The following is an 11,061-nucleotide window of genomic DNA, read 5'->3' as shown; positions in this document are numbered from 1 at the left end:
GAGGAAAATCTATATGCACGCACACGCAGACACGCACATGCAGTCACGCACATGCAGACACGCACACACTCTTTGCACAGATGTTGCTCTCTTGCACAGGACTCAGTCCATGTTCTGCCCCAGCCGCGTGGATGTGCCTCCCCGAACTATCTTTTTAAAGTGTTTTCTGAACTCTTAAAACTTTTCCCTCTGTCCATAAGAAAACGGTTTCCATTGCAACATCCTCACAAATCTAGGGGGAAAAAAACCCAACCCAACCAAAAAAAAAACCCCAAGAGCCAAACCCTACATCGATTTTACACTGCAAATTCTGCCACAGGGTTTATTTTGCCCCCCCTGTTAACTTGGGCTAACATTGATGGGGAAAATCTGAATTGGCAATGCCAAAATTTGTGACTATCCTTACTGAAGCTCTCCTGAGAGCTGATGCAGAAGGGGGTGGTGAGGTGTATACATAGACTTATATTTGGTGTTTCAGCCATAGGAGCCTGCTCCTTATGCAAAATAAAACCAATAATGCTCGCAGATGCTGGCTTATACAAGTACATTCCACTGTGGGAATGATAAGAGCCAGATTACTGCTCTGTTTTCACCTCCTTCGTCATTAACACTGAAGCTCACCTTCCAGTAATTCATCAGCTGTTCATGTCTACATTCAAGTGGAAGAATGGAGTATATATGTTATTGCTCGAGGTACTGGCCATGATGCTGCAAATTTCAAAATCTGCACTTTTTATAAAGCAGATCTTTTTAGATAATTAGAATCAAATATTCAGTTTGTTTTCTCTGTTCTTTATTCTGTAATGATACCTTTTAGATACCATCTTGAAAGGTGCACAGTACATAGCAGGATAAAAAATATCTGATTTTATGTGTGAAGAATATGGTGTAAGAGTAGATAGAGACTTTTCCTCGTGAAATTAAATTAAAGATGTGTTGGAAGAGAGATCAGCCTTGCTTAATGCCCGGATGGGTGACTGTGCCAAGGCTTTTCAGGTTCCTTTTGTCCTATTGCTCATTTTGTTAATTGACCAAAAGAGGTCGCAGGTTGTCCAGGATTGGATTAAGAGAATCACTCAATCTGTGCGAGCCCATCTACAAAGAGGGAATTGATCAAGCACAATGTACTGCATGTTTGCTTTCAGGGTTGGGTTGGGTTTGTTGGGTTTTTGGCGTTTGCTTTTTTTTTTTTTTTTGAGACTGTTGCAGGAGAGCTTGCTGTTACCTTTTTACTTTGCTTTTAATAACTGTTTATAGACGATGAAGTCTGAAAATCTTTGGAATTTTCTGGCAGCGTGTATCAGGAGAACTCAGATTGGGTCCAGCAGAAAGAGGAGGCCTTCTTTCTGCTCTAGCAGTAACACAGTAGGGTAGCACTGTATACTGTATGTATACAGGCATCTTTCAGTTGGGGCAAGCCTTTATGGCATGCTGCTTTCAAAACTGAAACAAAAATGCAGGGGAAGTGCTGAGAAAAGATAAGTAAAATGGGGCAAAGGGAATTAGGGGACGGACGGAATAAAAGAGAACAACCCTTTTCCTTCAGCACAGTTGTACACCTCTTACACACTAACACCAGTGTAATTTGTATTTCAGACTGTGGCATGTACATTTTTATCAAGCTGAAATTTGATTCTTGCCATCAGAAAGACTTTTTTTTTTCTTTCTCTTCTTTCTTTTATAACATTCCACAAACGTTGTGGTGCACCATTTTGAAGTCCTGTTCATACAAGAAGGTATTTGCAATTTCACCAAATAAAAGTGGTCCACTTTTTTTCTTTTTAAATACCCAGTTGGTGAACTTAGTATATATATTTAAATATCATAAACAAAGGTTAATGCAACATCAAGGTACTTTGAACAAAAAGCACTCCAAATGGAAAATTAATGCTGCCAAATATGTGGATGAATCACCTTTGCAGTAAGTAAGTAGAAAGGCGGTGATGTTTCAAAGATCAGGTCAGTCTAACAGCTTTTGCTAAACAATTAGCTGTTTTCACTGTCTTAACCAATGGGCACTGCATTATAATGGTATTTTGGTTCAAAGCCCTACTTGGCAATCAGAAGACAGATACCAATGTATCTGGAAAGCCAGATATATAAAGAAAAGAATGAAAAACCCCAACACACACCTATAGCTAACAGCTAAATTACACTTACAGACCAAGCCTTAGTAATATCGATGGAACAAGATGGTGTCCACATAATCTGTGTGGGCAAGGCCAAGGGCTAAATATGCAAAGCAACAATATTTATAAAACTGTACCAATTCTAAACTTCCACATTAACATTTACTGTTTGTTCTAGAGGCTTTGTGAACTTTTTCCTGTTTATCCAGGTTTTCTGGGAGAAGAGGGAGAGACAAAAGTCACATAGGGTTATACTGAACCTCTACAGTCAGTTTTATATGATGGAGAGCAGGAGAGGAATAACTGAAAGGCACTGTGCTTCAGAGAATCTCACGTCCTCCTCCCATTGCTCTAGAGAGTGAAAGTGTAATTTATGGATGCACAAAAAGGATGTACTTTATTTCCCCTTCCGCTTTATCCTCCCTCCTCCTTCATATTCACTTCTCTCTCTCTTCTCTGGTTCATTAGCTAAACTCATACCCTTTGTGTACTTGTTTATTGGTGGCTGTGTTTGCTACAGAAACAAGACACAGGAACCAGAGTTGTGGATGAAGTAGCTCTACTTTCCTCTGCATGGTCACATTACACTTTGGAGCACTCAAGAGTTTTAGTGTAGGCCCATTGTACTGCATGTGGTTACACTACCCACAATTTAACTCTCAAGAATGTTAGCTTCCCTATATAATGCCACTTCAAGACTTGTGTAATTTTGCAACTCTTTCAGACCAAAAGAAAACCGTCACAAAAATCTAGAGATATATAGCTCATCTTGGGTTGAGGGCTAAATGCACATTTGAAAGCATCCCTTAATTTGTGTCTCTGTTCTACTTTTTGCATACTTTGGAATTTTATGTGCAATAAACTTATGAAGTCAGCAGATAGTAGGATTTCCTCAATACGTTCTTGTTTTTCAGAGGAAGAATACTCAGATTTACAATGAAGTCAGCTGATATAATGCATACTTTAATTTAAATGCTACTTTTCCAGATCACTGTTTTCACAAAGGCAAGGATTAAGACCTCAGCATTGTTTGTCACCCGTCTGTAAAAATGTAGTTTCATGAAAATTTCCTGCAGACATGGTCCTGGTTTGGGGCTAGGCATGAATATCTTAGGTATTTTCCAGCTTCCCTCCTTAAGCCAAGTGTGCAAGCTTACAAAGTAGAAAACTGTACTGGATTCCTTACAAATGCCACCCTGTGCTGCTTGTCTGAAGATGGCAATCTGAACTCAGTGTGACTGAACAAATGAGACCTGAATCTGGAAGCAGATTAAATTAGGAAACCAAGGGAGAAATAACAAATCCTTTGTTGGGAAGTCAACTGAACTGAGAAATGTTACACATTAGCAAAGACTTTTCAGGGTTTGTCCCTTTCTATGCTACCAGAGGCATACATAATGAAAGGACATATATTGGTGGTATTACATAAACAATTACCAAACACTTCTTTTTACTAATTGAGACTTCTTGTTAACCATAATAGAAAAAGGGAAGAGAGCTGATAGGTTTCCTATTACAAAGCTCTTATCTAGAGAGGTTTTAATTTCTTTTATGTACTAGTTAGACATTATATATTGTGTCATAGCAATAAAAATCGTATGGAATTTAAAGAGAACAGGGAGATTAGAGGGAGGAGGAAATGAAGAACAAATCTAGCTCTCAGGACGTCTTCATAAGAAGAGAAGAGATTGCTGCCAGACCAGATGTTTTCTCCACACCCACACCACAGCCAGCAACCTGGGTATTGTGCAAGTTCCAAAATGCAGGTGACATAAGAGGTAAAAGAAGAAATTCAGCTGCTTCAAAAGTGTACAGCCTGCTGGAGCTAGATTTACTGTCACACTTGAACTCCTGTCCACAAGTTAAAAAAACCCCAAACATAATAAAGAAATCATATCCTACCTTAAAATCTCAGTGAGGTGTTAAAGTGGAAAGATTTTGGATTACTAGAAGAAGACTGCAGCTGAGGCTGGAGTGCATGGAGGACTGGCCTTCTTTATGTGTATTTTATTTTGAATGAATACATTAAGTTTAAGTCATTCTATAAATTAGTGGATCATGAACATACCTCATGTTAAGATGGATTTACATACAATCAGGGTTGGAAGACAAAGTATAAGAAAATATGTGAGAAATTAATTTAGAATGAGCTGATTCTTTGTTCACCAATCCTATCCCTCCATGACACTATATGTAATATGTAACATGTAACACTATGTTAAAGTACAATAATATCTCACTATATTTATAAAGTATCATCTATATTATATATTATAGAAAAAGGCAGTAAATTTAATGCCTCCAAATCTAGATGCTTTGTTACCATGTGGCCTTCAGAAAAAGTCACAAAGAAAAGACATTCCTAAAAACTTTGCAGGATATAAGCTGAGAAATAAAAATATCAAGTTGTAAAATCATCTGTCACAGTCTGCTGCTAGAAATAAAATCATATGCTGTGAGTTCTGTTGAGAAGTTTCACCTTACCAAAAGCATGAAGTTTTCTGGAGCAATTTGTGTGCAAAAGAAAATAGTTTTAAGTCCATTGTTTTAATTACCCAAGTTAAAATCACAGAAGTCTCAATCATTTCCAGCAGGGAATGGCATCTCTAACATCCTATATATTGCCCTAGCCATTGAGCTATTGATTGTAAATTGGCAATATTTGTCATACCTTCTCTCTTTGCAACTCTACTTTTTTTGTTTTACTTTTTCTTGGATATCAGACTATTAATCTTAGTCCAGCGTTGTGCAGCATGGGATGCCCAAAGCCTCTTTGGCCTCACAGGAGCTAAGGTCTTGTCTTCTGTTGATCACACTGGGCAGGTCTCAGGTCTATATGAATGTCTACTGTTATGTCTCTCAACCCTCTGGGTGCTCATGCCTGAGGAAGTGATAGGCTATGATCTTAAAATAACCAATTTTTATGCACACAATTTTTACCAGTAACTCAGGTGTGCAAATAATATCAGGAAAAACACAGTTTTTCCAACAGTTAATTACCATCAGTTCCCACTCTACTTCAATTTACTCACCTATTGCATTTCTTTGACTAGGATTTTAATCTCTCAGAAGACAGCAGTATTCATACTTTCCATTTTATACGCAACTCATAATTTTGAGTACCTCTGCTAATTAATTAAATATTTTTGATGTCCGACATAAGAATGCTGACAGAGACCAAGTAGTAATTTCTGATCAGTGGACCCCCTTTAAAATATCTCAAATATCAATTTCAAATCAACAGTCTTTTTTTCATTTCCAATGTAGACCGACATTTTTAAGAATACTTTAGAAATAATATTGTTCTCTTGGACATTCAGGTCATACTTTCAATAAAGGATATTAGTTTGTAGATTCTAAAGCTTTAAGCACTTCATAATGCTTATTGCACAATGTGTGCCTAACAGGCCTGTTAGGTTTTCAGTGGCATTTTCTTTACAATGGCATGCAACATGAATAGTGCAGAACTGTACGCAGAATTATAAAGGAGCAAAATTAGGGTACAAAAATTGTACCTTCCTGTAGGAAAAATAAGTTTGCTATACTTATTAGGATTAGTGTAGACACTTTAAAATGTAAGAGAAAGTCTTATGGATAAGAAGTGCTTACTTACTTGTTTCACAAGCAAGTTTTGTTTGATTAGATGCTTTGTTGATTGCAAACATGTCATCAGTGGGCATTTCAGCCTTCTCCCAAAGCAGAACAGGAATAACAAAGTCAAAGCATGGCAGAGTTTAACACTTGCTGGAAAATTTGAATGGCTCCATAACAGTGAAGTATCTCTTGATGACAGAAGACTGGCACAGTATAGTAGTATCCCTATGAGCAATCTGATCCTAATTCCATCACATATAATAGGGTCTTTAGCTGGAGTATAGCTTCATGCATTAATTTAGCCACTTAGTGTGGAAACTGCAGAAAGGAATTCTCAGATCTGCTACAGACTGAAAGGATGAATTTCCCAGAAACACAACAGAAAACCACTTCTTCTTTCCATTTTTTTTCTCCCCCTTTAATATAGTTACATTCTCAACTCTGGGAAGCCATACCTAGAAAGAGAACACAAACACATAGGACATATTTCACAGAATCACAGGATCACAGAATCACAGGTTGGAAGGGACCTCAGGGATCATCTAGTCCAACCTTTCTAGGAAGAGCGCAGTCTAGAAAGCATGGCCCAGCACCCTGTCCAGACGACTCTTGAAGGTGTCCAACATGGCCGAGTGAACCACTTCCCTGGGGAGATTATTCCAATGGTTGACTGTCCTCAATGTGAAAAATTTCTCTCTCATGTCCAGTCAGAATCTCCTGAAGAGCAACTTGTGTCCATTCCCCCTTGTCCTCTCCATGTGACTCCTTGTAAAAAGGGAGTCTCCATCTTCTTCGTAGCTACCCCTTAAGTACTGGTACATGGTGATGAGATCTCCTCTAAGCCTCCTTTTCTCAAAGCTGAACAAACCCAGTTCTCCCAGCCTATCCTCGTGCGGCAGGCTTCCCAGTCCTTTGATCATCTTGGTGGCCCTTCTCTGGACCCCTTCCAGCCTGTCCACATCCTTTTTGTAGACCAGGGACCAGAACTGTACACAGTACTCCAGGTGTGGCCTGAGAAGCGCTGAGTAGAGAGGGATAATGATTTCTTTATCTCTGCTGGTGATGCCCTTTTCGATGCAACCCAGCATCCTGTTGGCCTTCTTGGCCACAGCAGCACACTGTTCGCTCATATTGAGCTTCCTGTCCACTAGGTCCATTTAGGTCCCTTTCCACAGAGCTGCTCTCCAGCCAGGTGGATCCCAGTCTGTGCTGCACTCCCGGATTATATTTGTTGACTCATGCTTAGTATCCCACGCTGTCTGATGCTTCTTGTTGTTCTGTTTTTCAAAATTCAGTTTCCCTGAGGGTTAGTCAGAAAATTACAATATTTTTTTTTAAAAAGATTGTAAATAGGCTGGTTCCAAATTTCAGCAGTTATCCTTGCACAAAGCTTATCTTTGCAATTCACAAGTGTGTTTTACGTCTTGGTTTTGGCTCTGAGCCACAAACTGTCAGTTTTTAGGAGAATCTGGAAAGTCAGATCACAGCATACAAACAAACATTCTACTTCTCCTGTGTACAGCAGTTTCTCAGAAGAATAAATGTCACAGATGATGCTGGAAAAATATGTATATCTTGTTATATATGCGGGTGTGACTGGAAAACAAGGGGACTAAATCAAAACCTGTTTCTGCTGCTGCAGTCATTGTAATATTCCGAATGACCTGGGGGTATTTGGGTCTGAACTAATGAGTGGCCCTTCAATCCATATGCATAAAGAGATATAGCAGACTAATCCAAAATACAGCCCTGAAGTCCACCCAGTGCAGATATGGGAGGTTCTGTACTCACTGCTTCAATTTTCTGATCTGTTAGCACAGCAACAAACTACTTGTTCATGTAGATTTTTATAAGCACCTGGAGTTACAGCACAACCCCTTGGAAATATTCTGTTGTTTATTAGAGGAAAAGGACCGTGGTCTGTATATTATTGAACATTGTATTTAAAGTAACTTGAAAATATGGGCACTTGAGGCTGGCTCACCTGCTGACATTTAGGATGAGAGGAAACGGGGTCAAGTTGCACCAGGGGAGGTTTAGGATATTAGGAAAAATTCCTTCACTGAAGGGGTTATCAAGCATTGGAACAGGCTGCCCAGGGAAACGGTTGAGTCACCATCCCTGGAGGTATTTAAAAGATGTGTAGACGTGATTCTTAGGGGCATGGTTTAGCGGTGAACTTGGCGGTGTTAGGTTTATGATTGGACGCAATGATCTTAGAGGTTTTTTTCCAACCTAAATGATTCTATCATCTCTGAAGAGAAGTCATTGTGAGGCACATCTTTACAAATTAAACCTTACTAGCTGTCAGTTAAACAAAATAATCTCTCAGGCGGCGTTAGTTTTAGGAAGGCATACTATGGCAGTCACATAATTCATGAAAGCCTTTTCACCTTGTACTTTCACTGGTTTAATTGTCCTTTCATAACATTGCTAATAATTAACAAAAATTCGACTGAAATTAATGGAGCTAGAATGGTGAAAAATTGTCAGGAGGGGAAAGAGAACAAAGCCCTGCATATCAGAGCTCACTTGGCAGTAAATCTGGGAAAATAACACTTCACAAAGAGGTTAAGAGAATGAATACATCTCTCATCTCACTAGCTAGAAAATTTAAAGGACACTAGGCATTATTATTTTATGTTGATATTCAAAGCACAACCTGTTCAAGAAGTTTTTATGTATGGGATGGTTGTTTTGAATCCAGAATTCACCTCTGAAGGAAGCTGTTCTGGAAGTCTCCCTTAGAAAACTATTAAATGATGGATGAAAATTAACTGAATCTGATGTAACTTCTCACATTGCCCAGCAGTTCCTTCCCCCACAAACAAGAAAAATTTCCCAGACTTACAGAAAGATCCTTGTCCTTATTGGCTTCTATATCTTAGTCTCTTCTTTAGACTATTTCTGCACTAAAAGTCTTTGTTTTGTTTAGCCAGATTGGTTAGAATTATGATGATAGCAATTTTAACTGAGCTATATATAGTTTTAAATATTCATCTATAGCTTTATTATCACAGGAGGACATGGAAAGGGTTGTACTGACAGAGACAATAGTCCTATTTCTGCAGCTGTGTCCCTCCTATGTGCATTTTGTACAATGTACAACTGTTTTAGTCTACTAGAAAAATTATTTCAGGCAGATGCTTCCTGAGCTTTCTGGACCCATCCACAGTGAAACTTCCTAGCAAGAGCTTTTATTTTTCCAGACAGTAGCCAAAGATAAGGACTGTCTCTTTTCAAGTTCCCATTAAAAAGTTTACTCTTCATTTTAACCAACCTAATTAATTGCCTTAAATTGTTTCTAGTTCATGAATGCTTCTCTAAGGAAAACACCACTATGACAATTATAGTCACTTTCTTCCATGGATTATATATACAACTGCTTATTTTATCCCTATTCATTTGAATAAAAAATATATGTCCACTGTGGTTTTGAAAGGAATAAACCATAGCAGCATTTTATAGTTAATACAAATGATAATTGGTCTACTGACAGATGAGGCTGCATCAGAACTTTTCAAACCCCAAATTATGAGAACAATAAGTTCAAGAAAAAGCTCCCTGCAGCCTTGCTGTTGATAACACATACCAACATACCATAAGACTCTCACTCATACTGCCAGTTTCATTCCGTATATACTCTCCCATAAAATTTTCATTGCTCCTTTATGCCCTTAGCACTGCAAAAAATCAGCTTATCTGAATGCAGTACATGACTTTCTTTATCTTCTTTAGTATTGAAGTTTTTGTTTTTTAGTATTTTAAGTTAAATCCACTTAAGGACTGAATTTCCTTGTAATAGTCTATACTGAGAATTTGCTCAGATGAGACTGGATTAATTTAAAGCCACTTAAGAGAGAGACTAAGTCATATTTTCTAAGCTAGGCAACCTCTATATTAATCTAAGGACCTGACTCCCAAAATATTTATTATTATAAGGCTAGCATGCTATTATATATAATAAAATAGTAATTATGTATAATAAAAATAGCTATATGTATAAATGTATGCAGATATAGACGTATATAACTGTATTAAACTTGCCGTCAGAAAATGTGGGTCGTACAGTCATTCCCACATCCGTATATGTGACCGAAAGAAGGAACTCAATTGAATGCTTTTAAAAACTATCCTTTTCATTATTCTGAATTAGATATAAACAAAAAGTGAAAATACGCCTAAACAAAACTGAGCTGTTTTGCTTTAATAATCCAACCAGAGGTCCAAAACTATCTTTGACCGAAAAAGATGAATAATAGCCATCAGATTTTTTTCCAGACAACTGAACAGACTAGCAGCTCAAAAATCTGGAAATTGTTAAACATATAAATACCCCCCCCTCCCCCCGCTTTGGGACGTTAAAAATATTAGAAACAATGGAGAATCATTTGAACTAAGTCATCTGCTGTCCTATGTTGTGGGATCTGCAAGATGTGGCAATAACAGACGATATAAAAACACAAAGTTCTTAGAAGAAATCTACATTTGGAATTAATTTGTTAAACTGTGAATTTTGCACTTTCAAAAGCAACAGCACCATGATTTTCAACTGTGCATTAAAAATATGCTAGTAGTAGTAAGATGAAGGCAATATTTTTTGTCTTCTGGAGACATTATTATTTCCATATGGTGCAATACCCTTCGCCCTATTATGATATACTGTAATACTGATTGCTATGGTAACTGTGCCTTCTTTAATTTATTGTATTACAGGCATCTAAATATCATACACCTTTAAAGAACAAAGATCAGATTCCATAAATACTGTTCATACACTGCTGTAGTTCAGTAAAGAGTAGGGAAAGGCTTATAGTACTCCAAGCAAACGGGAACTGGTTTAAACTTTGCATATCATTTAATTCTGTTGTCATAAAAGACCAACAACAAGCTAAAGCGTAAAACAGCAAACAATCCTTGCATTGCTTATAGTGGCAAATACTGTTAACACTGAATGTTAGCACTGAACGAGCTATTGAGTGTAGCAGTTACCTTTCATTGGGTACATATTAGGAGTAGTTAAATTTCCTTATTCAACTAAACTGTTGAAGCAATAGGGAGACACCGCCCAAAACAGAGGCCACATGCATGGCTGGTCAGATGCTTAGCTGTGTGGGTGGAGGGATTTCTCTGGGAGATGAACACAAACACAGGGGTTAAGCATTGCCGGAGTAGAGTTGTGCATGTGCTCCGAAGAGAAACAAGCAGTCTGAATGCCACAGAAACAACAGCGAAGTACCACAGACAGCTAGGGGAAACACTCTAGCTACAGTGAATAAAGGCCACTGTGGTCAATGGAGGGATGGACTCCTAAAATTCTTTTCTGCTTCTTTTCAGA

Source organism: Phalacrocorax carbo, chromosome 2 (genome assembly GCF_963921805.1).
Source record: "Phalacrocorax carbo chromosome 2, bPhaCar2.1, whole genome shotgun sequence".
Taxonomy (NCBI): Eukaryota; Metazoa; Chordata; class Aves; order Suliformes; family Phalacrocoracidae; genus Phalacrocorax; species Phalacrocorax carbo.
This window is presented reverse-complemented; position numbering follows the sequence as displayed.